General features: G+C 42.0%; 1 long non-coding RNA gene across 1 annotated transcript; it reads left to right on the top strand.

Moving 5' to 3' along the window:
- The first annotated feature begins 2,305 nt into the window (after positions 1-2,305).
- On the top strand, positions 2,306-5,179 carry LOC117044739. Its single transcript, XR_004426330.1, has 3 exons — positions 2,306-2,337; positions 3,773-3,914; positions 5,041-5,179. It is a non-coding gene; the product is annotated as an uncharacterized LOC117044739 (long non-coding RNA).
- The last annotated feature ends 5,782 nt before the right edge of the window (positions 5,180-10,961 follow it).

The following is a 10,961-nucleotide window of genomic DNA, read 5'->3' as shown; positions in this document are numbered from 1 at the left end:
GACTGAATTATCCCAGCCACTCTGGGCAGCTTCCAACATATATAAAAACACAATAAAACATTAAATGTTTAAAAACTTCCCTGTGCAGTCAGCTTTCAGGTGTCTTTTAAAGGTTGTATAGTTACTTATCTCCTTGGCTTGAGGGCAGGGAAAGAGCAAGTCAATCGGGCACCTGGGGTGGCGCACATGCCCTGCACCCGGGGGCAGGGCCAGCCAGGGCAGGATGCTCCACGGGGCCTCCGAGGAGTCTGCCTGCCTCCTCCCACTCAGCTACCCTACAGCTGAGGGGGAGGCAGTGAGCGGACCATTTCGGCAGCATGGAGCCTGCGCAGTGCGCACGCCCAAGCCAGACGAGTGGCTCGGGCGTGCTGCAGGCCCCGCGGTGAGTGCCGCCCAACATTTTGTCACCCCCCTCAGTTGTGACACCCCGGGTGGCCCACCCTCACCACACCCCCTTCCTCCACCCCTGCTTGAGTATCGCATAACTCCATTCTCTCCAACATTTATCCAGTGAAAAGAGGGACATCATAAGGAAATCCGGGATCAAATCAGAAACTGGGGTGGCTTCTGTAAATCCAGGACTGTCCCTGGAAAATAGGGACACTTGGAGGGTCTGGTAATATAATTGCTTTGCTTCCCAGCACTTCTTGGTCTTTGCATATGAGCATCTTCATTGTAATGGTAGTACTCTGTGACAGCTCACCTTTATTTCCATTTACAGGTAGGTAGCCATGTTGGTCTGCCATAGTCAAAACAAAATAAAATAAAAAATTCCTTCCAGTAGCACCTTAGAGACCAACTAAGTTTGTTCTTGGTATGAGCTTTCGTGTGCATGCACACTTCTTCAGATACACATTGTGTATGGAATCAAATGCCAACAGTGCCCTTCAGCTCTCTATATTGGACAAACAGGCCAAACCCTACGCCAAAGGATAAATGGACATAAATCTGATATCAGGAATTGCAAGACAGAGAAACCAGTAGGAGAAAACTTCAATCTCCCAGGACATTCTATAAAAGATCTCAAAGTAGCTGTGTTAATTCAAAGGAATTTCAGAAATAGACTGGAAAGAGAAGTGGCTGAATTGCAACTAATCACCAAACTTAAAACCATGGAGAAACCTGGTCTGAACAAAGACATTGGATTCTTATCTCATGATACATGACAAAGCTATCTTTAGCCATCTCACCCCTTGCCTTTCCCTGTAAGACCAATTGCAGTCGTTAACAGTCGTCAACAGGTTTTCCACACCTATCAGCTGATCACCCATTCCCACCACCCTTCTGAGTAATACCCCTCCCCACTCCCTCACTGTATTTAAGGGTTTGGTGACTTCCATCTCAGTGTATCTGAAGAAGTGTGCATGCACACAAAAGCTCATACTGTACCAAGAACAAACTTAGTTGGTCTCTAAGGTGCTACTGGAAGGAATTTTTTATTTTATTTCCGTGACTTTTGTGCAGTTGAGGTTCTCAGCACTGTGTGCTAGGCTCTCTAAAGAGTTAACAAGTCTGTGTTCTTAATATCCGCCTGTTTATAAGGGTACCCCTCCTTTCCCTGAAACACCTGCTGTGTGTTATGCTTATCTTCTTCCATCTCAGCAGGTCCCTGTGCTGTCATTGCAAAACATGTCCCCAGGAACAATTTGTGCCGTGGGGATTTTACTGCAGTTGGCTTCATGTAAAAATAAGCAGAATGGGCACAAGATGAAACTTTTTAGAAGGAAGTAAAATGTCCTTGATACCAGGGGAAAGGGGAGATATATCCAACCCAGGGAACCGAAAGTGGGAGTCTAAGCACAGTTTTGGGTGGCCTAGTGAGAAGACCCAGAATGCTGTTTTCCATCATTCCAGTCTTCATTATATATATCAGGTTAATTCAAAGAAACTAGTCTGTGGGCTGCTGAATCCGGAATGGAAGCAGCTAGACGCAAGAGAAGAGTACAGTAAATCTGGTCCAACTTGTTAATGAGATAATGACTTGTATGTATAAAAGTTAATCCATTTTTTTTATTAGGTCAGTAACTAATCAGGTCTAATCTCTAGGGTCTGGCACATCTCTGATGGCACCAAGAAGTAAGCCCTATCAAATGTAAATACCTGGGAAAGTAGGCAAATCATAGCACTGCTGGCTTCCCGCTTTGGGTTTCTAGGGAGAAGGTGAAAAGATAGACCCAAAGGAGACAAAGCCATCTATTTTTGATGAGGTCCATCACCACCCTTCTCCCCAATTCTGAAGCAACCCTATTCTTGTTGTCTCCATCTGGTCTCACTATTTCTCCCTGTCTTTTTCTTCTCCTTCTAGAAAAGACGACATTGAAGTCAAAGTCATTCCAGGTATAATGAATCTGTGTATACATGTAGTGGGAATGGCAATGATCCTAAACTGAATGTAGGTTGGAGTCTGATTGAGAGCAGTTTGCTATAAGGCAAATCCAGATGCATAGATGGAATACATAAATATACATTCGTCACAGTTTCAAATGGTTTACAAGCAGAAAGTTCTAAATACATAATTCCATAATATCCATATCCATAATAACTATATATATATATATATATATGGAGAGAGAGAGAGAGAGAGAGAGAGAGAGAGAGAGAGAGAGAGAGAGAAGATTGGACAGTGGGGATAGACATTAGGCAGCATGATACAACTATTTGACAATGGCAGGAACAAAAATGGCTCTCTGCTAAATCCTCCTGCTGAAATGAGGTTTCTGTGCTTCGGATCTTTAAACTCTTAAGAGTATGTCCTTGGCATCTGACTCTGGTTCGTGGAACGTGGGGTTGCAGTAGAAATTAAAGCAGTTCCTGTAAGCCTGATTTCTTCCCAAACCTGCTTTAATGGCTTTAAATGTGCTTCTGTTTTGTTCTTTTGCCTTTTCTGAGGAGTGGGAAATGGGAAGAGTGTGCCACTAATGTTCAGCCAGAGGGGCCCATCCGCAGCAAGTGATGGAATAGGGGTGCTGCATCTACAGCCATGCCCCACAGAGAGTGCATATTACTGCATTGTAGCTGCCTGACAATTAACATCCCTAACACAAGCCTTGTCTGTAATGCTTGAGAGATTTGGTGGGTGAGGAATCAAGAGTGCTCTAAAGATCATTATATTCAAAGCTAATGTCTCAGCTGCACCAACAGGGGACATCATAGGGGTCTGTTAAATGGATAGAGCATTTTTGTATTCTGAACCAGGGAGAGCTTGAAGGTAATGTTTGTTTCGGGATTGGAAATATTAGTTTATGGCAGCCTTCCTCCCCAACCTGGTGCCTTCCAAATATTTGGGACTAACAATCCCCATCAGACCCAGCCAGCAGTTGGTAAAGAGAGGTTTGTTGATCCATGCAAGAAGTTATTTTCCAAGGCTGATGCATCTGCAAACAAGTAAGTGAAGGAAGATCAAGCAGTCCATGAAACAGATCTCTGAGTCCCTCTGCCTGTACAGCCTAGAAATGTTACTGAGTATTGTGCTTTTCGGTGCTCAGGGTGCTTTAATGATTGTTAACAGACTCGGCTTTCACAACAGCTATTTCAGGTAGACTAGGTCATGGTTAGATCTGTCCATCTGTCAGTATGAAGCTAAGATATTGCCAGCCCAAGCTTTCTTCTAAATAGCCTGTAGCCGAACACAGGTCTGAAACCAGTGAAAAGCAGCTCCTACACAGGAACCTAAGGAATCCCAAATGTAGGAAATTAGTGTTAGATTAGCTGGTTCTGCATTTACAGATGCAAGACCTGTGCTCAGTTTTCACCCCTGTGTACCTGTCTAAAGGTTTTGAAATATTTAATAGTGAAGACGAATGTGACATTGTTGGAGGGGTCTGCCATTTGAATGCCTACAACCCTGGGAAGTGTTGGAGTCTTCGTTATATACCGCTTGGATACTGCATCCCAAAAGGTGTTTGCTGTAAAAGGTGAGTACAAAGGCTCACTCCCCATAAAATAAAAATTCATTGAGTTGAAGGTGGAATAATTCACATACTCTTGCCTGGAGTTATGGATGGGGGTGAATTTAATTCAGTTCACATTTAAAGGAGAGCTAGTGTGGTGTAGTGGTTAAGAGCGGTAGATTAGTAATCTGGTGAACAGTGTTCGTGTCTCCGCTCCTCCACATGCAGCTGCTGGGTGGCCTTGGGCTAGTCACACTTCTCTGAAGTCTATCAGCCCCACTCACCTCACAGAGTGTTTGTTGTGGGGGAGGAAGGGAAGGGAAAGGAGATTGTTAGCCACTTTGAGACTCCTTCGGGTAGTGATAAAGCGGGATGTCAAATCCAAACTCTTCCTCCTCCTCCTCTTCTTCTTCTTCTTCTCCTTCTCCTTCTCCTTCTCCTTCTCCTTCTCTTTCTTCTTACCTAAATCGTTCTTTCCAAATATGAAAACTATGAACACATTTCTGCTCTACAAAATATAGGGATCCTACTGATACCTACAGGTGAAACTCGAAAAATTAGAATATCGTGGAAAAGTCCATTTATGTAAGAATTGTTTTCATTAGCCACTGCCTGGTCTTTTACTATGTGCTATGGCCATATGGTTATGCAATAAATAAATTGATTGATTGAGCTACTGGAGTTTAATATATGAGATAGACTCATGACATGCAAAGCGAGATATGTCAACCCTATATTTGTTATAATTGTGGTGATTATGGTGTACAGCTGATGAAATCCCCAAAGTTGAAATTGTTAATTTCGGGTTCTCATCAGCTGTACCCCATAATCATCACAATTGTAACAAAAAAAGGCTTGACATATCTCGCTTTGCATGTCATGAGTCTATCTCATATATTAGTTTCACCTTTTAAGTTGAATTACTGGAAGAAATGAACCTCTCCACGATATTCTAATTTTTTGAGTTTCACCTGTATCTCCTGTGTGTGGGTGCTGCTGTTTTGGCAACTTGGTAGTAGTGTTCAGAGAATGAATTTGCTGCTTGTATCAATGATACCTACACAGTGGCTGAGAGTTTTGAAATTAGGACGGGATGGGTGAATTGTACATGTGGATGTTAACTCGGAATGTCAAAACCTCTAACTTTTAGGCCAGACAGCTCCTTGCCAGAAAACCTTCACCTTATGTATTAAGGCCAGCCGGACTGCCTCAAGGACTATTCACCATCTGAAGGAACACAATGGAATATTGGCAAAGTAATAAATGAAATGTAGTTGTGCTAATGCAAATCACTCTCTCTTTTTATTTGAAAGAGGTGGGTAGAGAATATTATACTTTTATCTGGAAAACCAGTTCGAACAAAAATGTCTAATGCACTGGTGAGGAATCTTTGGCCCACCGGTTGTTGATGCCATCCAGTTATGTCTGGGGGGTTACAACTTCCTACCCCTCTGTGGTCTCATTGAGAGTTGCCCTGTTCATGATGGTTGGGAGCTTGTTAAAAGGGAGATATTAAAAGCACAACTTCAGGCAATACCAGTGAGACGGAAACATGGAAGGTGCCTAAAGAAGCCAGGGTGGCTATCTAAAGAACTTTTAATTGAGTTAAGATTTAAAAGGGATAAGTACAAAAAATGGAAAAAAGGGGGTAGTACAGGAATACTTGGCTAATTTAGATGTATTCAAGTCTCCAGGGCCAGATGAACTACATCCAAGAGTATTAAAAGAACTGGCAGAGGTGATTTCAGAACCACTGGCAGTAATCTTTGAGAATTCCTGGAGAACAGGCGAAGTGCCAGCAGACTGGAGGAGGGCAAATGTTGTCCCTATTTTCAAAAAGGGGAAAAGAGAGGACCCAAACAATTACCGCCCAGTCAGCCTGACATCAATACCAGGAAAGATTCTAGAGCAGATCATTAAGCAAACGGTCTGTGAGCACCTAGAAAGGAACGCTGTGATAACTAAAAGTCAGCATGGGTTTCTGAAAAATAAGTCATGTCAGACTAACCTGATCTCATTTTTTGACAGAATTACAAGCCTGGTAGATGAAGGGAATGCTTTGGATATAGCCTATCTTGATTTCAGCAAGGCCTTTGACAAGGTGCCCCATGATATTCTTGTAAAGAAGCTGGTAAAATGTGGGCTAGACAATGCTACCATTCAGTGGATCTGTAACTGGCTGACTGACCGAACCCAAAGAGTGCTCATCAATTGCTCCTCTTCATCCTGGAGAGAAGTGACTAGTGGGGTGCCACAGGGTTCTGTCTTGGGACCCAGTCTTATTCAACATCTTCATCAATGATGGGCTTGAGGGCATCCTGATCAAGTTTGCAGAAGACACCAAATTAGGAGGGATGGCTAATACCCCAGAGGACAGGATCACACTCCAAAATGACCTTAACAGATTAGAGAACTGGGCCAGAGCAAACAAGATGAATTTTAACAGGGTGAAATGCAAAGTACTACACTTGGGCAAAAAAAGGATGGGTGACACTTGGCTTGAGAGCAGTACATGTGAAAAGGATCTAGGAGTCTTGGTAGAACACAAACTTGACATGAGTCAACAGTGTGATGCAGCAGCTAAAAAAGCCAATGCAATTCTGGGCTGCATCAATAGGAGTATAGCATCTAGATCAAGGGAGGTAATAGTACCACTATATTCTGCTCTGGTCAGACCTCACCTGGAATACTGTGTCCAGTTCTGGGCACCACAATTCAAGAAGGATACTGACAAGCTGGAACGTGTCCAGAAGAGGGCAACCAAAATGGTCAAAGGCCTGGAAACGATGCCTTATGCGGAACGGCTTAGGGAGCTTGGGTATGTTTAGCCTGGAGAAGAGAAGGTTAAGGGGTGATTTGATAGCCTTGTTCAAATATATAAAAGGATGTCATATAGAAGAGGGTGAAAGGTTGTTTTCTGCTGCTCCAGAGAAGCAGACACGGGGCAATGGATTCAAACTACAAGAAAGAAGATTCCACCTAAACATTAGGAAGAACTTCCTGACAGTGAGAGCTGTTCGGCAGTGGAATTTGCTACCAAGGAGTGTGGTGGAGTCTCCTTCTTTGGAGGTCTTTAAGCAGAGGCTTGACAGTCATCTGTCAGGAATGCTTTGATGGTGTTTCCTGCTTGGCAGGGAGTTGGACTGGATGGCCCTTGTGGTCTCTTCCAACTCTATGATTCTATGATTCTATGATTCTCCAGCCTAAACATATTCAGCTACCTCAACCATTCCTCATAAGGCTGGTTTCCAGATGCCTGATCATCTAGGTTGCCCTCCTCTGCAAAATTCCAAGATTGTGGGGATAGCCAGCAGATGGGACGACCAGTAATCCCGGAGTTCCTGCTCCCACTGCGTCATGAAAGGGTCCGCTGGCTATGATCTGAAGGTAGTTGTCATGAGTTCTGAAGGTTACTGAAGGTTTCCGAAGGTTTCTGCAGGTATCTGAAGGTTCCGGAGATTCCGGAGGTCTCTGGATAGAAAGATAGGCTAAGCTAGGTAGCGGCCAAAACTTAGAAGGCCAAATAAACACTTTTGAAATAAAAGAAATAAAAACTAAGAGACTGCAGTCAATGGTGAAGAAGCTCTCAACTGCTCTGTGCGGCTGGTTTTGCTTTCGATTTCTCTCTGGCTTGTCTCGCACTGATGTTTTCTCTGGCTTGTCTCGTGCGTTCTCCACACACGCTACAGAGAGCAGAGGTTATTTATTAAGAAATCAAACATCGTCACAACATTTACAAGAACCAATCACAACCTTGTCTCTAAGCTAGTTTCTGGGCGGGAAACTATCAACTGACCGTTACATTGACTAAATTGGCGCGCTTTGCCCCAAACACGGAGGGATCCATGCAGCAAACTCTCTGCTGGATCCTTTGCCCTTCCTTCCTAACGCGGAAGGTTACCTTAAAATAAACATAAACAAACAGGTGCAGGAGCACCTTAAAAACGTATTCCCACACAAGATCATCAATATCTTTCTTAAACTGTAGTACTAAGAACTGGACAGTGCTGCAGCTGGGGTCTGACTATCAGTTCAACATCAAACTTTGTTGGCCTGGTCATGTGTGAATGCCCAATTACTGTCTTCCAAAGCAACTACTCTATTCCAAACTTAAAAATGGAAAATGTAATGCTGGTGGTCAACAAAAGATGTTTAAAGACTCTCTCAAGGCATGTCCCCAATGTAGAAAGATGTGTGGATGAGAATTGTCCCCCGCAGTCACTTTTGGACTCGTTTTTAAAACTGCATATGGAAGACAATCTTACTCAGCTACAAGTGATAGAAGAAGAAGAAGAAGAAGAAGAAGAAGAAGAAGAAGAAGAAGAAGAAGAAGAAGAAGAAGAAGTTTCAGAAATTTATCTATTGCTGCATACCATTCTTCTTTGTTTTGCAATAGCTTTAACAGCAGCTGCAAAAGTCCCTCTGTCCCAATAATTAGCCGTTTTTCATCATTTTCCCTCTCAGCTTGGGAAGAAGACTGGTCTGTCGAAGTGCAGATGACTCAGTAATGAATCTTGTCAGTTCCTTGGGAACTTCCCAGACTCCTTTCATCTTTCCATCCAATGAGCTATTATACTTCGAAATAAATGAAATTCCAAGCCCTTTTAGCATTATTCAGTTCACTCCATAAATAATAAAGGATGGGGAAAGGTAAGCTCTGAGTTTCCATCGTAAACCTTTAGAAAATAGAGCTTCCCTCCTATTTCCTCTTTTTTTTTTACACACATAGTTCAGTTTAATGTCATATTCCATATCTGTAATCCAATTTCTTCCCTCCTCAATTGTAGAAATACAGTTTTAAACTAACATTCAAAGGGAGGGTTGTCAAATAATAAATGTAGAGAAGAAAACTTTATATAAAGAAACCGTAGGCTCCCCTCCGCCCACACCATGTTTTGCACTGAATGAAGTCTTATCTCAGTTTCAAACCTTAATGACCTTACAGCATGGCTCAACTTCAGTGGCCGGCTCCTCCAGAGCCCCTGACCTCCTCCGGACAGCCCACTGAATCCCGAAGATTTCATCAGGTCAATGCACTGTTCAGTATTTCCTTGCTTTTGTATAATGTGTCTTCTTGAGTGGCAGCAGTCATGGACCACAATACCCAAACCAGGAAATAAGACAGAAAATTTTAAAACAATAAGTGCCATTGGGCTTTGAGTGCATCTCATGCTTAATGACATGAATTTTGCTTTCTGTTCTTTGAATATTATTGCTTTCTGAAGAATAATGTGCAACATACACGGTAATTAACTTTTTTTGGTGAATAGATTTTGTCATCATGTGCATCATGCCAGTTCATCCATGCAGAGGGCGTACGTGTCAGTATATCACGAATCCCTATAAATAGTTGCGCATTCAGAAGACACAGAACTCTCATCAGAACATTCTACCTCACGATTCTGCCCTTACTGCTCAACTTGAGATCCGAATCTAGCCTCAACAATGCGATTGCACTGGCTCTTCATGGTTGCCCTTCTGTTTTCTGGGATGATCAAGTTTTCTGCAGGTAAAACATACATTGTAATTAAAAACATTCAAACATAAATGACCAAAAAGGGGGGGGGGTTGGAAGCATGTACTACCACCAGGCCCCTCCATGAGGCAGACTGAGGAAGCTGCCTCAGGTGGCATAATTCAAGGAAACCCTCTGTGGGCAACTCCAAAGTTGCCTCCTGTGTCACTGGAGAAGCGAGCAGAAATGGCTGAGGAGGCTTCTGGTTTCTACAGAGATCTCCTGGGAGCCCCTTGAGACCTCACTGGCATGTGGAAGCCACAGCTGCAAATCCCAGGTTAGCTAGGCTTAGGGGGGCGCCCAGCATGGGATGCCATCTTCCCTTTTCGCCTCAGGTGGTGAAACAGTATGGGCCGCCCCTGTCTATAGACATATGCCACTTTCTTTCTTAACCTTGAGTGTGAAGATATTGGCAAACAGTTTATAGTCGTTATTCAACAACGAAATGGGCCTAAAATTCTTAACATTTGTTATGTCCGATCCTTGTTTGGGAATAAAAGTAATAAACGCTTCTTCCCATGTTTTTGGAATCTGGGCATTCTTCATTGCATTCTTCATTACTTCCCTCAAAGGAAGTACATTTCTTCTAATGTAACTGGAATTTCCATTGGTGCTATATTGTTTTTCTTGTGGTATTACATTAGGCTTATGTTTTTTTTTTCCAGATAGCTCTCTATTCACTCTTTGTTCTCCTTGGGTGCTTTATACAGTTCTTCCTTATTTCTTTCGGCTTATCTATTATTTAATCATTCACTTTTATTTTATTTATATTGCTCTGACTTTGTTTTTTCCTCAGTTGCCATGCTAGCATTTTTCCAATTTTGTTTGCAGACTCAAAAAAATTCTGCTTTAACCGTTTAGTATTCCATTCTACTTCCTGGTTTATAATTATCGAGAATTGAGTTTGAAACAATTGGATAAATTGTCTCAATTTAAAATCATCTGGTTTCGTAATCATCTGTTTCTCTAGTTCCATTATATCATTTAATATCTCCTCTTTATTTATTTTTATTTTTTCCTCTTGAGAATGTTGTTCTGCTTTATGAAAAACTCTCCCATGACTGCCTTACTGACATCCCAAACCATTCCAATGTCCATACCTTTATTTAAGTTCATGTCAAAATATATATTTAGCTGTTCTTGTGCTCTTACGAATACCTCTGCATTGTCTAGCAAGTTTTCGTTTAACCTCCACTTGTAATATTTTTGTTCTTTACCCTTCATTTAAATGTTATAGCGTTATGATCTGATAGTGTCTTTGGCAAGATCTCAGCTTTTACCAATCTAGGGGTTAATTCCTTTGAAATCTAGATTTGATCTGATCTACTCCAACTCTGATTTGGTTCTGAGTGGAATGTATATTGTTTTGTTGTCAGATTTTTTTACCTCTATATATCTATCAAGTCCTAGTTTTCTATTAAATAAAAGAAGGATTTCAGAAGTTTACCCTGATTGGTATTAATTTGTCTTGTTAATTTATCCATTTTCAAGGATATTACACCATTCAAATCTCCCATTAGGATAATCTTCTGATCCATACATTCCATAAATTGTAT

This window comes from Lacerta agilis, chromosome 3 (genome assembly GCF_009819535.1).
Source record: "Lacerta agilis isolate rLacAgi1 chromosome 3, rLacAgi1.pri, whole genome shotgun sequence".
Classification (NCBI taxonomy): domain Eukaryota; kingdom Metazoa; phylum Chordata; class Lepidosauria; order Squamata; family Lacertidae; genus Lacerta; species Lacerta agilis.
This window is presented reverse-complemented; position numbering and strand designations above follow the sequence as displayed.